This window comes from Triturus cristatus, chromosome 12, assembly GCF_964204655.1.
Source record: "Triturus cristatus chromosome 12, aTriCri1.1, whole genome shotgun sequence".
Lineage (NCBI taxonomy): Eukaryota > Metazoa > Chordata > Amphibia > Caudata > Salamandridae > Triturus > Triturus cristatus.
Window position 1 is genome coordinate 662,568,064 of NC_140595.1, and position 16,175 is coordinate 662,584,238.

At 45.1% G+C, this 16,175-nt stretch overlaps 12 non-coding genes across 12 annotated transcripts; 7 read left to right on the top strand and 5 right to left on the bottom strand.

Annotated features, from left to right (window-relative positions):
- The first annotated feature begins 5,169 nt into the window (after positions 1 to 5,169).
- Positions 5,170 to 5,241, top strand: TRNAT-UGU (transfer RNA threonine (anticodon UGU)). Its single transcript has one exon. It is a non-coding gene; the product is annotated as a tRNA-Thr (tRNA).
- Positions 5,242 to 6,404: 1,163 nt separating this feature from the next.
- TRNAI-UAU (transfer RNA isoleucine (anticodon UAU)) lies at positions 6,405 to 6,499 on the bottom strand. The gene is made up of 2 exons: positions 6,462 to 6,499; positions 6,405 to 6,440 (listed from the first exon to the last, which is right to left on the bottom strand). It is a non-coding gene; the product is annotated as a tRNA-Ile (tRNA).
- A 413-nt stretch (positions 6,500 to 6,912) lies between these two features.
- On the top strand, positions 6,913 to 6,994 carry TRNAS-GCU (transfer RNA serine (anticodon GCU)). The gene has a single exon. It is a non-coding gene; the product is annotated as a tRNA-Ser (tRNA).
- Positions 6,995 to 8,806: 1,812 nt separating this feature from the next.
- TRNAI-UAU (transfer RNA isoleucine (anticodon UAU)) lies at positions 8,807 to 8,901 on the bottom strand. Its single transcript has 2 exons — positions 8,864 to 8,901; positions 8,807 to 8,842 (listed from the first exon to the last, which is right to left on the bottom strand). It is a non-coding gene; the product is annotated as a tRNA-Ile (tRNA).
- A 413-nt stretch (positions 8,902 to 9,314) lies between these two features.
- On the top strand, positions 9,315 to 9,396 carry TRNAS-GCU (transfer RNA serine (anticodon GCU)). The gene has a single exon. It is a non-coding gene; the product is annotated as a tRNA-Ser (tRNA).
- A 579-nt stretch (positions 9,397 to 9,975) lies between these two features.
- TRNAT-UGU (transfer RNA threonine (anticodon UGU)) lies at positions 9,976 to 10,047 on the top strand. Its single transcript has one exon. It is a non-coding gene; the product is annotated as a tRNA-Thr (tRNA).
- Positions 10,048 to 11,224: 1,177 nt separating this feature from the next.
- On the bottom strand, positions 11,225 to 11,319 carry TRNAI-UAU (transfer RNA isoleucine (anticodon UAU)). The gene is made up of 2 exons: positions 11,282 to 11,319; positions 11,225 to 11,260 (listed from the first exon to the last, which is right to left on the bottom strand). It is a non-coding gene; the product is annotated as a tRNA-Ile (tRNA).
- Positions 11,320 to 12,403: 1,084 nt separating this feature from the next.
- TRNAT-UGU (transfer RNA threonine (anticodon UGU)) lies at positions 12,404 to 12,475 on the top strand. Its single transcript has one exon. It is a non-coding gene; the product is annotated as a tRNA-Thr (tRNA).
- A 1,159-nt stretch (positions 12,476 to 13,634) lies between these two features.
- Positions 13,635 to 13,729, bottom strand: TRNAI-UAU (transfer RNA isoleucine (anticodon UAU)). Its single transcript has 2 exons — positions 13,692 to 13,729; positions 13,635 to 13,670 (listed from the first exon to the last, which is right to left on the bottom strand). It is a non-coding gene; the product is annotated as a tRNA-Ile (tRNA).
- A 413-nt stretch (positions 13,730 to 14,142) lies between these two features.
- TRNAS-GCU (transfer RNA serine (anticodon GCU)) lies at positions 14,143 to 14,224 on the top strand. The gene has a single exon. It is a non-coding gene; the product is annotated as a tRNA-Ser (tRNA).
- A 589-nt stretch (positions 14,225 to 14,813) lies between these two features.
- On the top strand, positions 14,814 to 14,885 carry TRNAT-UGU (transfer RNA threonine (anticodon UGU)). Its single transcript has one exon. It is a non-coding gene; the product is annotated as a tRNA-Thr (tRNA).
- Positions 14,886 to 16,062: 1,177 nt separating this feature from the next.
- TRNAI-UAU (transfer RNA isoleucine (anticodon UAU)) lies at positions 16,063 to 16,157 on the bottom strand. The gene is made up of 2 exons: positions 16,120 to 16,157; positions 16,063 to 16,098 (listed from the first exon to the last, which is right to left on the bottom strand). It is a non-coding gene; the product is annotated as a tRNA-Ile (tRNA).
- Positions 16,158 to 16,175: the final 18 nt, after the last annotated feature.

Below are 16,175 nucleotides of genomic sequence, written 5' to 3' on the forward strand. Positions count from 1 at the left end.
AGAAAATTCCCATCAGTGCCCGTCCCACCACGGGGGCCGTCACTGTCCTCAGAGGGATGGCTTCAGGGTACCGGGTGGCATGGTCCACCAAGACCAGGATGAACCTGTTGCCCAGGGCTGTCTTGGGGTCCAGAGGCCCCACAATATCAATACCCACTCGTTGGAATGGCGTACCGACCACAGGGAAAGGTTGCAGAGGAGCCTTGTGCTTCCCTCCGCTCTTACCACTTGCCTGGCAAGTCTGACAGGTTCTGCAGTAGGAATCGGAATTCTTATGCATTTGGGGCCAGTAAAAGTGGGTGACAAGCCTGTCATAGGTCTTGTCCATCCCCAAATGTCCTGCTAACGGCACATCGTGAGCCAGCCCCAGTAGGAAGGTTCTGAACTTCTGGGGTACCACCAGCACACGGGCTGACCCAGGTTCAGCAGCCTTAGGCTCGGAATACAGGAGGTCACTCTCCCAGTACACGTAGTGTGTTTTGGCCTGAACACCATTGGCCTGGTCTGCAGCCTGTTGCCGCATACCCACGAGAGAAGGGCATTCTTTCTGCTCCCTGCAGAATTCCTCCCTGGAGGGACCTCCTTCTTGCTGCCAATGGGTCAGCTCAGGCAGATCTCCCAGTTCGGCAATCTGTTCCCCGGTAGGCTCCAGAGTATCCCCCTCAGGGTCTACTTCCTCCTGGGCCGTGGGAACTTCGGGGGCCGGTTTCCCGCGCCTCCTGCGCCTTCTCCCTAAGGCCGGTTCCTGGACCTCTCCCTCAGGCTCCAGGACCCTCTCAACACCCCTACTGGCTGCCATGGACCGGGTGGTCACGCACGCCCAGTCGGGTAGACCCACCATCCTCAGATGCGTGGTCTTCTCCACCTTTTCCCAAGGGGAACTCTCCAGGTCGTTCCCTAGCAGACAGTCTACAGGCATGTCAGTTCTCACAGCGACTTGTAGAGTACCAGAGACCTCCCCCCACTCAAAGGGAACTTGAGCCATTGGACAACGACTCTCTACGTTGTCAGCATTGACAACCCTACAGTAGGCATTGGGTACAAGTTGCTCTTGAGACACCAGGGGTTGCCTCACCGAGGTCACGCTGGCTCCTGTATCTCTAAGAGCCTCAACCTTCTTTCCATTGATGGTCACTACTTGCCCATATTTCTTAGTGTTAGAGGGCAGGTAGGTTACAGGGACCATCTCACTGTCTCCTAGCGAGACTAGGGTCATCTGCCCGGGACCCCCACCCTCCTGGACTGCTACTTCCTCCCCAAAGTTAACACTAGCTACTTGCCGGGGTGGAGCACCAGTGGGTGCGGTCTTACCAAACAGGCGACACTTAGGATGAGAGGCAATGTGACCCGGGTCACCACACCTATAACAATTGAAGGGCCCCTTTGGAACAGGTCTACCTGTCGGGGCCCCGTTCTGCTGCGGGGGTGGGGGAGGCTGAGAACCCTTCTGCTGGTTCCCTTGGGAATTACTTTGGGGGCCTTTTTGGAACCCCTTCTGTTTACCCTTGTCCCCCCCACTCTTCTGCTGGGGACCCTGCCCACCTTTGGCGGAGTCTCCCACTTGACCCTTGTGGACCCTGGTGCTGAGCCAGCGGTCCGCCTCCTCAGCAAGCTTCCTCGGGTTGGACAGCTTGCTATCTATCAGGTGCTGGCGTAGCTCAGGAAAACATTGACTGGACAAGTGCTCCCATGCAATTAAATCAAGCAGCCCTTGATAATCATTCACTTTGCTACCCTTCACCCAACCATCCAGCGCTCTGCAGAAAAAGGTCACATATTCCACATACGTACTCTCAGGGATCTTCTTGGTCTCCCTGAACCTCTGTCTATATAGCTCAGGAGTTAACCCATACCTGGTCATTAAAGCTTCCTTCATATGGGGGTATGAGGTCTGGACTTCTAAGGGCAAATCTAACAGTGTGTCCCGCCCTTCCGCAAGGAACCTTCCCCACAACCCCGCTCCCCAGTCTTTCTCAGGGACCCGGTGTGAGGACATGGCCACTTCGTAGGCTCTAAACCACTGCCCTATGTCATCCTTTCTAAAATACTCCTTTACTACATCTTTGGGGATGTACACCTTGGACTCTACCTGCGCTGGTGGAGTGCTGCCACCAGAAGGAGCGGTGTCCAAACTTTTCGCCTTCAGCTCCAACTCCTTCAATCTGATATCATGATCCATTTGGCGTTGTTGTGCCTCCAGGGCCAACTTCTGCTTTTCCATTTCCATTTGTCCGGCCAACTTTGCCATCTCCATTGCATGCGCCCTGTCGGCTGCCCTGTCTGCCAGCTCCTCTGGCGACCGGACTCTGCTGGGCTCCTCAAGGTTGTCGGGTGGAACGATGTCCCCCGCATTCCGTGGGTCTCGTGATTCCTTCCAGGCTCTCAGCGCCTTGGCGTACTGGGTTCTCCTCTTGAATCCAGCATGGGGGACTCGGAATTTTACACTGTAGCCTTTCAATTGCTCTATCGTGTAGCCTTCCAGTCTCTCCCAATCCACCTCATCTATTCCAGAAATCACAGAGAGCGCTCTTCCAGCGGAGTGTGAGCCAGGCATGGTTGCAGTAATGGCAGATGTCTCAACAAAGTTCCAAAAATGAAAACCTGTGGCTGCGTTATTTGGTCTGCTCTCACTATCTGGTGATTAATAATTCACTGTATGCAAATTACAAGTGCAAATCCGAAATCCCAACCGCTGCCAACAATGTTAGAGTCGGGGATCTCTGGTTGGCGCAAGGTTGCCCTTGTGTCAAGCAGGAACCCTCTCCTCCACGTCAGGGCGCAGGATAACCCCTCGCGAATGACCCTTGCTCACCCTCTAGGTGCGTGGCGTGAGCAGCCAAGGCGATTCCTTAGGCGTTGTTGGTTAAGCACTTACAATCGTACACACAGTAAATACATCAATCCCCCCAGAAACGGACACCAGACTTGGATATATATAAAAATACGATTCTTTATGTAAAAATAAGGTATATATATCTCAGCAGACTTATCACAAGACCAATAACGTTTTCGCTATGCCACCAGGTTGTAAAGCGGGCAAATGTTCGTTGTTCGCAGTTTCAAATGGAGACCTTGTAGTCTCTTGCAAATGTTACTTGTGGTTCCAGTACTCATAGAGATCGGCTCCTGCGAACGGGGAAATAAGGCGTTGCGGGCCCCGAGCCCGATACTGGAACTTCTTTCGTGATGTGGAGAGTCGGCACAGGTCGGTGCGACTCTCAGCTTGGGAAGTGTTCTTGGGTCCTCAATCAGCAGGTGTGGGCGCGTAGGCAGGCGCGGCCAGCGACCCTTTAGCACGGCGGTGCAGGAGGGTCTCCACAGCGGGGGCGGCGCGGCCTGAGATGTCCGGGGATAGCGAAGCGGGGTCGCAGGGCACGGTCAGTGCAGCTGGATGACCCGGCGTAGATCACAGTCGTCGGACGGCTTCCGGCGGGAGGGGTGATAGCGCGGTCAGCGCGCTCCAGTAGCAGGCGGTGACAGGGATGCAGGCGGCCTGGCCCGGGGACAGAGAGCGGCTCGGGACAGAGCGGGGCTCTCACGGGTGTGAGGCAGGCGAGCTTCTGAGTGTCACGGCCCTAGGAGGGGCGATGAGGGGCGCAGTCTCTTTTCCAGCGGGATGCCCACACGGCTCGAATTGGAGGATGAGCAAGAAGCACAGAGAACCCACTGGTCCTGGGGTTCAGTTCAGGGGGCAAGCTCAGATCAAGCCCTTGGAGAATGTTCAAGCACAAAGTAGCAAAGTCTTTTCAGTAAGTCTCTTCCTCTCCTTTCTCAGCAAGGCAAGCAGCAGGCCAGCTCCTCCGGCGTCTTCTTCTCCTTCTATTCGGGCAGAGGTTCTTTGTGGTAAACAGGATTCTGATTTCTTAGGAGCCAGGCTCCTACTTTTATACCATGATTCTTTTGTTCTTTAGCGCCAGGGGGCCTAGGCCTGGCTCAGTCCAGTTCTGGAGCACTTTGTTATGGTGACTCTGCTCTTTCCTTTCAGCAGCAGGGCAGAGACATCAGCCGCCCCACAGGGGGTGGCGCCGGCTTTGTGGTGGCAGAGCACAGGTCTATTCAAGAGTCAAGGTGTACTCCTCCCACCCATCCAGGTGTAATCTCTCTACCCACCACCTGGCAGCCAACCTGTCTCTGGGGATCCCCCCACCCTGCTCCTACTGTTGCTAGGCAGAACATACACACACACAGCAGAGGCGGACTGAGATGGTCAGGTCAGTAAATACTAACTTTCTAAAAGTAGTATTTACAAACCCAGGATATTAAAATAAACTTGACTACAAGAAGTATTTTATTATTCTGAGTTCAGGCATACCAAACTTGACATTCTACCATGCTCTCTGAGTCCACTGGGGTCACAGCGTTGGCGTGATCCCAGCAGCCCATTCTGGCCTATGGAGAGCAGGTAGCCTTCAATAGTGAAGAACGGAAAGGGCTGTAATTCACTACTAAGACATGCCACACACATCAGGGCATGTCCTACCTTATGCCTACAATGCACCCTGCCCTTGGGCCTACCAGAGGGGTGGCTAATATGTAGGTAAGGGAAGGTTTAGGGACTGGCAAGTGGGGGCACTTGCGCAGTCAGCGCGACGGTCCCGGACCGCGCACAGGGTCTGCGGTGGCAGACCCTAGACACATTTTACAAGGCCGCTTCCGTGGGTGGCGCAACCAGCGCTGCAAGCCCACCAGCAGCATTGGCATTCACAAGCCCTGGCACCCCTGGTGCACTTTACTGGGGACTGACAGTGAATCCAATAAACCAATCATGGACATCAATTACAGGTACACTTTACCTAGGGAGCACTTGCACTGCGGCACGGATTAGCCGTGGCGCAGTGCCCTGAGCGGACAACACCAGCAAAACAATCGAGGCACACCATCAAAAAGTGGAAGGGAAACTCACGCCAAGGTGCCAGGTCTAACAGTCACTGATTGCAGACTTACTAACTAGAGCTATCGGTATGGTCTTGAATGTGAAAACTCTTATTTTCTCATATGAAAATGTAGTTTTTCATACTTCCAAGAAAAGTGCCTTAAGCATGGTCTTCAATGTGTGCGCGCACGTGGACATTCATATGCAACTACGTTTCCATACAGAGTCTCAAAATCATAGATATATTCATACCTCAGTAAGAATACATGTTGCAATTTACATCCTGCGTGCAGACTGGCCTTGTAGCTCAGTGGCAGAGCACTGGTCTTGTAAACCAGGGGTCATGAGTTCAAGCCTCATCAGGGCCTTTTTACATGAGTCTTTCTGTATGTTGTTTTCAAGTCATTCTTCCCTGGAGTCACACCTTGCTTTAGGATTGCTTATTGCCAAGCTTCCCTTTCCTGCTTTCATATTATCAAGAAAATATCATGAAGATCATTGAATTATAAATTATTGCCTCACCCCTTCCGATCGCCTGACGAACGCCTGATAAACGCCATTCTCACCCTGCCGGGCAAAGCCAAATAAGCCATGCATATTTACAGTTCCTTTGAAAGGCAGAGCGAGGACTAGGACCTCTGTCCTGACTGAATCTGCATCCACAGAAAGGATGTTATAAGGCCCTGCAAATTTCACCAAGGAGATGTGAAATTCTTCCCCCATAAAATACTTTTTTTCCCAGGTACCCCGGCTCTTAGGCAAATGAGGTTACTCCTCAAAACCCCTCCCCCACTCACCATAAATATCCTTCTCTCCTGCTGTCCATTCAAATGATACAAGGTATCTTGTACATAGAGAGAAAGGGAGAATAGGCAGACTTGTGCTTCAAAGATTTGGTGACCTTGGATGGGTGGGTTGAATGAAGAAGTGAACCTGGTTTCTGGGAAAGGAGTATCGAGATGAAGATGAGGAAAAGTGAACATGGACCACATTCATAGGTTAGAGAAATACATTTAATAGGTTGAATGGTTTTGAAAAAGTGAACTTCGAGCAGTAATTGTTGTTTTTTAAATTGCAAAGAAATTAAAAATGAATGTGGGATTGGAGGCACACTCTGAGCAGAAAAGCACCATAAGCTGCTATGGTGCAACTCAAAATGGTGAATAGAACCTTTAATATGATGATGCTCTTCTTTTGCTAGTTTTTTCGAGTCACCTTTTATTGTAAGTAGCTGATACAGCATTTTTTGCAGCTCTTCAGTTTATGGTTATCATGTGAGAACACTGTTTTCATCATATTTATTATTCTACAAATGTATTTTTAAATGCACTGATGTGGTGTTTGCATGAAATGCAAGATGGCACATCATGGAATGTTTAAACTGAGCATCGCGTAGGATATGTGATATTTGGCACCCAGAGGAGTAGGACACGTAGATCCTATAAGAAGTAAAGACTCTCTAGCAAGGGCCGTCCATACTCTGAGTTTAAACTTTACTTTTTGTGAAATGGTTTATGAAAAACAACACGGCTGCTCCAGGTGAGGCTCGAACTCACAACCTCGGCATGGCTCAGTGCAAGTACTGCTGTATAAGTACCGCGCGCTAACCGATTGCGCCACTGGAGCTCTCTCTTTTCACATCTCCCCAGGTGAGCCATCTACAGCTGACCAAGTAGATGACAGACACTGCTCCATCATTCACTGTGCAAGATCGACTCACATGCTAGCATGTTATCATGACTATTAAAAATACAGTCCAAACGGAATAGATTCTATAATTGTCCTATAACATATGCTCTGTCTGTTCAAAACCCCATAGAATTATATCTTGACAGTTCTGACAAAGTCTAGGGGAATCTTATGAATATTTGTAATTAGCACATAGTAAGAATTTACCAAAAATGAAATGTAGGTCCCTAATTGGGGGAAGACGTGGAATGTGAGATCTTGCCTCAGCTGTTTTTTTTCTTTTTTAGGTACAGTATATTGACACTTCAGTACCTTTTGTGAAGCAAGGTTTCAGATGGGGCTGTAGGGCAGACGAGGTGGCCGAGTGGTTAAGGTGATGGACTGCTAATCCATTGTGCTCTGCACGCGTGGGTTCGAATCCCACCTTCGTCGGAAAGCCATCAGAGTCTCTTTTGATGGCCAGCATTTCTTGTAGTATAATTACACTCTCTTTCAAGACAGAGCCAGGATCCGCTAGATGGGATCATCTGACTGTTCCATTTTAACAAATATGTCAAATAAAGTGAAGTATTTTGTGCGTAATAGAAATTAGATCTTTCATGGAGTTTCCAGAGGATTGCCTTTCACTCACTCCTGGCTTATTAACCAGTTTGGATAAATAGATTGATAAGAAAGCAGCTCTTACTCCTAAAGTTTAGGCCGTCTCAAATGAATGACTGTTAACATATGTCTGCCCCACAGAGACAGATCACTTCTAATAAGTGGGTTCTCTATATGTCACTGATTGCAGACATACTAACTAGAGCTATCAGGATGGCCTTGAATGTGAAAACTCTTATTTTCTCATATGAAAATGTAGTTTTTCATACTTCCAAGAAAAGTGCCTTAAGCATGGTCTTCAATGTGTGCGCGCACGTGGACATTCATATGCAACTACGTTTCCATACAGAGTCTCAAAATCATAGATATATTCATACCTCAGTAAGAATACATGTTGCAATTTACATCCTGCGTGCAGACTCGCGTTGTAGCTCAGTGGCAGAACACTGGTCTTGTAAACCAGGGGTCATGAGTTCAAGCCTCATCAGGGCCTTTTTACATGAGTCTTTCTGTATGTTGTTTTCAAGTCATTCTTCCCCGGAGTCACACCTTGCTTTAGGATTGCTTATTGCCAAGCTTCCCTTTCCTGCTTTCATATTATCAAGAAAATATCATGAAGATCATTGAATTATAAATTATTGCCTCACCCCTTCCGAACGCCTGACAAACGCCATTCTCACCCTGCCGGGCTAAGCCAAATAAGCCATGCATATTTACATTTCCTTTGAAAGGCAGAGCGAGGACTAGGACCTCTGTTCCGACTGAATCTGCATCCACAGAAAGGATGTTATAAGGCCCTACAAATTTCACCAAGGAGATGTGAAATTCTTCCCCCATAAAATACTTTTTTTCCCAGATACCCCGGCTCTTAGGCAAATGAGGTTACTCCTCAAAACCCCTCCCCCACTCACCATAAATATCCTTCTCTCCTGCTGTCCATTCAAATGATACAAGGTATCTTGTACATAGAGAGAAAGGGAGAATAGGCAGACTTGTGCTTCAAAGATTTGGTGACCTTGGATGGGTGGGTTGAATGAAGAAGTGAACCTGGTTTCTGGGAAAGGAGTATCGAGATGAAGATGAGGAAAAGTGAACATGGACCACATTCATAGGTTAGAGAAATACATTTAATAGGTTGAATGGTTTTGAAAAGTGAACTTCGAGCAGTAATTGTTGTTTTTTAAATTGCAAATAAATTAAAAATGAATGTGGGATTGGAGGCACACTCTGAGCAGAAAAGCACCATAAGCTGCTATGGTGCAACTCAAGATGGTGAATAGAACCTTTAATATGATGATGCTCTTCTTTTGCTAGTTTTTTCGAGTCACCTTTTATTGTAAGTAGCTGATACAGCATTTTTTGCAGCTCTTCAGTTTATGGTTATCATGTGAGAACACTGTTTTCATCATATTTATTATTCTACAAATGTATTGTTAAATGCACTGATGTGGTGTTTGCATGAAATGCAAGATGGCACATCATGGAATGTTTAAACTGAGCATCGCGTAGGATATGTGATATTTGGCACCCAGAGGAGTAGGACACGTAGATCCTATAAGAAGTAAAGACTCTCTAGCAAGGGCCGTCCATACTCTGAGTTTAAACTTTACTTTTTGTGAAATGGTTTATGAAAAACAACACGGCTGCTCCAGGTGAGGCTCGAACTCACAACCTCGGCATGGCTCAGTGCAAGTACTGCTGTATAAGTACCGCGCGCTAACCGATTGCGCCACTGGAGCTCTCTCTTTTCACATCTCCCCAGGTGAGCCATCTACAGCTGACCAAGTAGATGACAGACACTGCTCCATCATTCACTGTGCAAGATCGACTCACATGCTAGCATGTTATCATGACTATTAAAAATACAGTCCAAACGGAATAGATTCTATAATTGTCCTATAACATATGCTCTGTCTATTCAAAACCCCATAGAATTATATCTTGACAGTTCTGACAAAGTCTAGGGGAATCTTATGAATATTTGTAATTAGCACATAGTAAGAATTTCCCAAAAATGAAATGTAGGTCCCTAATTGGGGGAAGACGTGGAATGTGAGATCTTGCCTCAGCTGTTTTTTTTCTTTTTTAGGGACAGTATATTGACACTTCAGTACCTTTTGTGAAGCAAGGTTTCAGATGGGGCTGTAGGGCAGACGAGGTGGCCGAGTGGTTAAGGCGATGGACTGCTAATCCATTGTGCTCTGCACGCGTGGGTTCGAATCCCACCTTCGTCGGAAAGCCATCAGAGTCTCTTTTGATGGCCAGCATTTCTTGTAGTATAATTACACTCTCTTTCAAGACAGAGCCAGGATCCGCTAGATGGGATCATCTGACTGTTCCATGTTAACAAATATGTCAAATAAAGTGAAGTATTTTGTGCGTAATAGAAATTAGATCTTTCATGGAGTTTCCAGAGGATTGCCTTTCACTCACTCCTGGCTTATTAACCAGTTTGGATAAATAGATTGATAAGAAAGCAGCTCTTACTCCTAAAGTTTAGGCCGTCTCAAATGAATGACTGTTAACATATGTCTGCCCCACAGAGACAGATCACTTCTAATAAGTGGGTTCTCTATATGTCACTGATTGCAGACATACTAACTAGAGCTATCGGTATGGTCTTGAATGTGAAAACTCTTATTTTCTCATATGAAAATGTAGTTTTTCATACTTCCAAGAAAAGTGCCTTAAGCATGGTCTTCAATGTGTGCGCGCACGTGGACATTCATATGCAACTACGTTTCCATACAGAGTCTCAAAAATTCATACCTCAGTAAGAATACATGTTGCAATTTACATCCTGCGTGCAGACTGGCCTTGTAGCTCAGTGGCAGAGCACTGGTCTTGTAAACCAGGGGTCATGAGTTCAAGCCTCATCAGGGCCTTTTTACATGAGTCTTTCTGTATGTTGTTTTCAAGTCATTCTTCCCTGGAGTCACACCTTGCTTTAGGATTGCTTATTGCCAAGCTTCCCTTTCCTGCTTTCATATTATCAAGAAAATATCATGAAGATCATTGAATTATAAATTATTGCCTCACCCCTTCCGATCACCTGACGAACGCCTGATAAACGCCATTCTCACCCTGCCGGGCAAGCCCTGCCGGGCAAAGCCAAATAAGCCATGCATATTTACAGTTCCTTTGAAAGGCAGAGCGAGGACTAGGACCTCTGTCCTGACTGAATCTGCATCCACAGAAAGGATGTTATAAGGCCCTACAAATTTCACCAAGGAGATGTGAAATTCTTCCCCCATAAAATACTTTTTTTCCCAGATACCCCGGCTCTTAGGCAAATGAGGTTACTCCTCAAAACCCCTCCCCCACTCACCATAAATATCCTTCTCTCCTGCTGTCCATTCAAATGATACAAGGTATCTTGTACATAGAGAAAAAGGGAGAATGGGCAGACTTGTGCTTCAAAGATTTGGTGACCTTGGATGGGTGGGTTGAATGAAGAAGTGAACCTGGTTTCTGGGAAAGGAGTATCGAGATGAAGATGAGGAAAAGTGAACATGGACCACATTCATAGGTTAGAGAAATACATTTAATAGGTTGAATGGTTTTGAAAAAGTGAACTTCGAGCAGTAATTGTTGTTTTTTAAATTGCAAAGAAATTAAAAATGAATGTGGGATTGGAGGCACACTCTGAGCAGAAAAGCACCATAAGCTGCTATGGTGCAACTCAAAATGGTGAATAGAACCTTTAATATGATGATGCTCTTCTTTTGCTAGTTTTTTCGAGTCACCTTTTATTGTAAGTAGCTGATACAGCATTTTTTGCAGGTCTTCAGTTTATGGTTATCATGTGAGAACACTGTTTTCATCATATTTATTATTCTACAAATGTATTTTTAAATGCACTGATGTGGTGTTTGCATGAAATGCAAGATGGCACATCATGGAATGTTTAAACTGAGCATCGCGTAGGATATGTGATATTTGGCACCCAGAGGAGTAGGACACGTAGATCCTATAAGAAGTAAAGACTCTCTAGCAAGGGCCGTCCATACTCTGAGTTTAAACTTTACTTTTTGTGAAATGGTTTATGAAAAACAACACGGCTGCTCCAGGTGAGGCTCGAACTCACAACCTCGGCATGGCTCAGTGCAAGTACTGCTGTATAAGTACCGCGCGCTAACCGATTGCGCCACTGGAGCTCTCTCTTTTCACATCTCCCCAGGTGAGCCATCTACAGCTGACCAAGTAGATGACAGACACTGCTCCATCATTCACTGTGCAAGATCGACTCACATGCTAGCATGTTATCATGACTATTAAAAATACAGTCCAAACGGAATAGATTCTATAATTGTCCTATAACATATGCTCTGTCTATTCAAAACCCCATAGAATTATATCTTGACAGTTCTGACAAAGTCTAGGGGAATCTTATGAATATTTGTAATTAGCACATAGTAAGAATTTACCAAAAATTAAATGTAGGTCCCTAATTGGGGGAAGACGTGGAATGTGAGATCTTGCCTCAGCTGTTTTTTTTCTTTTTTAGGTACAGTATATTGACACTTCAGTACCTTTTGTGAAGCAAGGTTTCAGATGGGGCTGTAGGGCAGACGAGGTGGCCGAGTGGTTAAGGCGATGGACTGCTAATCCATAGTGCTCTGCACGCGTGGGTTCGAATCCCCCCTTCGTCGGAAAGCCATCAGAGTCTCTTTTGATGGCCAGCATTTCTTGTAGTATAATTACACTCTCTTTCAAGACAGAGCCAGGATCCGCTAGATGGGATCATCTGACTGTTCCATTTTAACAAATATGTCAAATAAAGTGAAGTATTTTGTGCGTAATAGAAATTAGATCTTTCATGGAGTTTCCAGAGGATTGCCTTTCACTCACTCCTGGCTTATTAACCAGTTTGGATAAATAGATTGATAAGAAAGCAGCTCTTACTCCTAAAGTTTAGGCCGTCTCAAATGAATGACTGTTAACATATGTCTGCCCCACAGAGACAGATCACTTCTAATAAGTGGGTTCTCTATATGTCACTGATTGCAGACATACTAACTAGAGCTATCGGTATGGTCTTGAATGTGAAAACTCTTATTTTCTCATATGAAAATGTAGTTTTTCATACTTCCAAGAAAAGTGCCTTAAGCATGGTCTTCAATGTGTGCGCGCACGTGGACATTCATATGCAACTACGTTTCCATACAGAGTCTCAAAATCATAGATATATTCATACCTCAGTAAGAATACATGTTGCAATTTACATCCTGCGTGCAGACTGGCCTTGTAGCTCAGTGGCAGAGCACTGGTCTTGTAAACCAGGGGTCATGAGTTCAAGCCTCATCAGGGCCTTTTTACAAGAGTCTTTCTGTATGTTGTTTTCAAGTCATTCTTCCCTGGAGTCACACCTTGCTTTAGGATTGCTTATTGCCAAGCTTCCCTTTCCTGCTTTCATATTATCAAGAAAATATCATGAAGATCATTGAATTATAAATTATTGCCTCACCCCTTCCGATCGCCTGACGAACGCCTGACAAACGCCATTCTCACCCTGCCGGGCAAAGCCAAATAAGCCATGCATATTTACAGTTCCTTTGAAAGGCAGAGCGAGGACTAGGACCTCTGTTCCGACTGAATCTGCATCCACAGAAAGGATGTTATAAGGCCCTACAAATTTCACCAAGGAGATGTGAAATTCTTCCCCCATAAAATACTTTTTTTCCCAGATACCCCGGCTCTTAGGCAAATGAGGTTACTCCTCAAAACCCCACCCCCACTCACAATAAATATCCTTCTCTCCTGCTGTCCATTCAAATGATACAAGGTATCTTGTACATAGAGAGAAAGGGAGAATAGGCAGACTTGTGCTTCAAAGATTTGGTGACCTTGGATGGGTGGGTTGAATGAAGAAGTGAACCTGGTTTCTGGGAAAGGAGTATCGAGATGAAGATGAGGAAAAGTGAACATGGACCACATTCATAGGTTAGAGAAATACATTTAATAGGTTGAATGGTTTTGAAAAGTGAACTTCGAGCAGTAATTGTTTTTTAAATTGCAAATAAATTAAAAATGAATGTGGGATTGGAGGCACACTCTGAGCAGAAAAGCACCATAAGCTGCTATGGTGCAACTCAAGATGGTGAATAGAACCTTTAATATGATGATGCTCTTCTTTTGCTAGTTTTTTCGAGTCACCTTTTATTGTAAGTAGCTGATACAGCATTTTTTGCAGCTCTTCAGTTTATGGTTATCATGTGAGAACACTGTTTTCATCATATTTATTATTCTACAAATGTATTGTTAAATGCACTGATGTGGTGTTTGCATGAAATGCAAGATGGCACATCATGGAATGTTTAAACTGAGCATCGCGTAGGATATGTGATATTTGGCACCCAGAGGAGTAGGACACGTAGATCCTATAAGAAGTAAAGACTCTCTAGCAAGGGCCGTCCATACTCTGAGTTTAAACTTTACTTTTTGTGAAATGGTTTATGAAAAACAACACGGCTGCTCCAGGTGAGGCTCGAACTCACAACCTCGGCATGGCTCAGTGCAAGTACTGCTGTATAAGTACCGCGCGCTAACCGATTGCGCCACTGGAGCTCTCTCTTTTCACATCTCCCCAGGTGAGCCATCTACAGCTGACCAAGTAGATGACAGACACTGCTCCATCATTCACTGTGCAAGATCGACTCACATGCTAGCATGTTATCATGACTATTAAAAATACAGTCCAAACGGAATAGATTCTATAATTGTCCTATAACATATGCTCTGTCTATTCAAAACCCCATAGAATTATATCTTGACAGTTCTGACAAAGTCTAGGGGAATCTTATGAATATTTGTAATTAGCACATAGTAAGAATTTCCCAAAAATGAAATGTAGGTCCCTAATTGGGGGAAGACGTGGAATGTGAGATCTTGCCTCAGCTGTTTTTTTTCTTTTTTAGGTACAGTATATTGACACTTCAGTACCTTTTGTGAAGCAAGGTTTCAGATGGGGCTGTAGGGCAGACGAGGTGGCCGAGTGGTTAAGGCGATGGACTGCTAATCCATTGTGCTCTGCACGCGTGGGTTCGAATCCCACCTTCGTCGGAAAGCCATCAGAGTCTCTTTTGATGGCCAGCATTTCTTGTAGTATAATTACACTCTCTTTCAAGACAGAGCCAGGATCCGCTAGATGGGATCATCTGACTGTTCCATGTTAACAAATATGTCAAATAAAGTGAAGTATTTTGTGCGTAATAGAAATTAGATCTTTCATGGAGTTTCCAGAGGATTGCCTTTCACTCACTCCTGGCTTATTAACCAGTTTGGATAAATAGATTGATAAGAAAGCAGCTCTTACTCCTAAAGTTTAGGCCGTCTCAAATGAATGACTGTTAACATATGTCTGCCCCACAGAGACAGATCACTTCTAATAAGTGGGTTCTCTATATGTCACTGATTGCAGACATACTAACTAGAGCTATCGGTATGGTCTTGAATGTGAAAACTCTTATTTTCTCATATGAAAATGTAGTTTTTCATACTTCCAAGAAAAGTGCCTTAAGCATGGTCTTCAATGTGTGCGCGCACGTGGACATTCATATGCAACTACGTTTCCATACAGAGTCTCAAAATCATAGATATATTCATACCTCAGTAAGAATACATGTTGCAATTTACATCCTGCGTGCAGACTGGCCTTGTAGCTCAGTGGCAGAGCACTGGTCTTGTAAACCAGGGGTCATGAGTTCAAGCCTCATCAGGGCCTTTTTACATGAGTCTTTCTGTATGTTGTTTTCAAGTCATTCTTCCCTGGAGTCACACCTTGCTTTAGGATTGCTTATTGCCAAGCTTCCCTTTCCTGCTTTCATATTATCAAGAAAATATCATGAAGATCATTGAATTATAAATTATTGCCTCACCCCTTCCGATCGCCTGACGAACGCCTGATAAACGCCATTCTCACCCTGCCGGGCAAGCCCTGCCGGGCAAAGCCAAATAAGCCATGCATATTTACAGTTCCTTTGAAAGGCAGAGCGAGGACTAGGACCTCTGTCCTGACTGAATCTGCATCCACAGAAAGGATGTTATAAGGCCCTACAAATTTCACCAAGGAGATGTGAAATTCTTCCCCCATAAAATACTTTTTTTCCCAGATACCCCGGCTCTTAGGCAAATGAGGTTACTCCTCAAAACCCCTCCCCCACTCACCATAAATATCCTTCTCTCCTGCTGTCCATTCAAATGATACAAGGTATCTTGTACATAGAGAGAAAGGGAGAATAGGCAGACTTGTGCTTCAAAGATTTGGTGACCTTGGATGGGTGGGTTGAATGAAGAAGTGAACCTGGTTTCTGGGAAAGGAGTATCGAGATGAAGATGAGGAAAAGTGAACATGGACCACATTCATAGGTTAGAGAAATACATTTAATAGGTTGAATGGTTTTGAAAAAGTGAACTTCGAGCAGTAATTGTTGTTTTTTAAATTGCAAAGAAATTAAAAATGAATGTGGGATTGGAGGCACACTCTGAGCAGAAAAGCACCATAAGCTGCTATGGTGCAACTCAAAATGGTGAATAGAACCTTTAATATGATGATGCTCTTCTTTTGCTAGTTTTTTCGAGTCACCTTTTATTGTAAGTAGCTGATACAGCATTTTTTGCAGGTCTTCAGTTTATGGTTATCATGTGAGAACACTGTTTTCATCATATTTATTATTCTACAAATGTATTTTTAAATGCACTGATGTGGTGTTTGCATGAAATGCAAGATGGCACATCATGGAATGTTTAAACTGAGCATCGCGTAGGATATGTGATATTTGGCACCCAGAGGAGTAGGACACGTAGATCCTATAAGAAGTAAAGACTCTCTAGCAAGGGCCGTCCATACTCTGAGTTTAAACTTTACTTTTTGTGAAATGGTTTATGAAAAACAACACGGCTGCTCCAGGTGAGGCTCGAACTCACAACCTCGGCATGGCTCAGTGCAAGTACTGCTGTATAAGTACCGCGCGCTAACCGATTGCGCCACTGGAGCTCTCTTTTTTCACATCTC